The sequence below is a fragment of the Elephantulus edwardii genome, unplaced genomic scaffold (genome assembly GCF_000299155.1).
Source record: "Elephantulus edwardii isolate Elephantulus edwardi_28Jun2011 unplaced genomic scaffold, EleEdw1.0 scaffold00290, whole genome shotgun sequence".
NCBI classification, from domain to species: domain Eukaryota; kingdom Metazoa; phylum Chordata; class Mammalia; order Macroscelidea; family Macroscelididae; genus Elephantulus; species Elephantulus edwardii.
The window spans coordinates 811,913-813,602 of NW_006400040.1; positions in this window are offsets into that span (position 1 = coordinate 811,913).

The following is a 1,690-nucleotide window of genomic DNA, read 5'->3' on the forward strand; positions in this document are numbered from 1 at the left end:
GAGCCTCAATCCATATTGAAGGCTACAGTCCCTGACGCTCAGCAGCAAGTGCTTCAGGTCCTCCTCAGTTTCAGCAAGGAGGGTTGTGTCATCTGCATAACGCAGATTGTTGATAGATTTTCCACCAATCCTGACACCACAATTCATAGAGCCTAGCCTCCCGGATGATCTGTTCTGCATACAGGTTGAAAAGGTATGGAGACAGGACACACCCCTGGCATATGCCCTTCCCTATTTTGAATCATGTAGTGTTGCCTTGCTCTGTTCTGACGACTGCCTCTCGGTTCAAGTATAAGTTTCACGCATCAATAACTAGCTCATCCATAACCTGCCTTATGTAAATGACACAACCTTGTTTGCTGAAAGTGAGAAGGACTTGAAACAGTGTTGCAGAAAACCAAGGAATTCCACCTTCACTATGGATTGCATCTCAATTTTAAGAAAATAAAGATTCTTATCACTGGACTAATAGGTTTTCATGATGGATGAAGAAGAGATTGAAGCTCGACACCTTCATTTTACTTGCACTAGCAGTCAGGAAATAAGGATGCACTTCACTGGAAAAATCTGCAGTTAGAGATCTCTCCGTATTATTGAGGAATAATGATGTCAGGCTGAGGACAAAGATTTGTCTGATTTGGGCCATGGTCTTTCTGATCACTTGCTATGCATCTGAGATCTGGACAATAAATTACGATAACAAAAGAATTGATGTTTTTGAGCTACAGTGTTGGAGAGAGTACTGAACATCCATCCTAAGGACAGCCAAGAGAACAAATAGATATGTCTTGGAGAGGGTGCACCTGGTATGTTCTTAGGAGACAAGAATAATGAGGCTTCACTTCACATACTTTGGGCATGTTGCCAGGAAGAGTATTCCTTGGAGAGGGACATAATTCTAGGAAGGGTGGAGGGTCACCGAAGACCGCTGACCTGGTGAACTGACATGCTGAGTGTCACAATGAGCTCTAATATGTCAATGAGTGAGAGGAGGGCACAGAACAGAACATGATTCAGATCTTTTTTTCATAGTGTCACTATGAGTCGTACTTGATTTGACAGCACCAAATAACAACAATGGGTTAAGACTGATACTCCTTACAGATTAGAGCACCAAAATGTCTTAATTAATTAACAAAGACCTTTAATGAGATGGATTGATTCCATCACTGGGGTAATGGGGATAGGCATTTTGTACATAGGGTAGCTATGCATCGCAATTGACTCAACAGTACCTAACAACAATAACAACGACGTGTAATAAATTCTTTGTTGTATATTGCCTTTCCCTTTACCCAGCACATGTGTTAAATTTTGGGGTAGGAGGACTGCTCAGTTTTTCTTTTTTAAATTTTTCCTGTTTAAGTGAAGGTTTACAAAAAGTATTGCTTTTTCATAGTTGAAACAGACTTTTCTTCATAATACTTTTAATTAGCAAAAAATAAGGATTCTAAACACTGGGTAAATTGGCAGCAATAAGATACATGGTGAAGAGTGAGGTTGTTAATAACTACAGCTTGCTTGGCTCCACAATCAACACTCTTAACACCAGCATCAGGAAACCTTAAGATGAATTGCATTGGGAAAATCTGCTGTCAGGGACCTTTCCAGAGTACTGAAATGCAATGATGTCTGTCTAGAGACTAAAGAGCACCTAATCCAGGCCATGGTCTTCGCAATTACTTGCTAT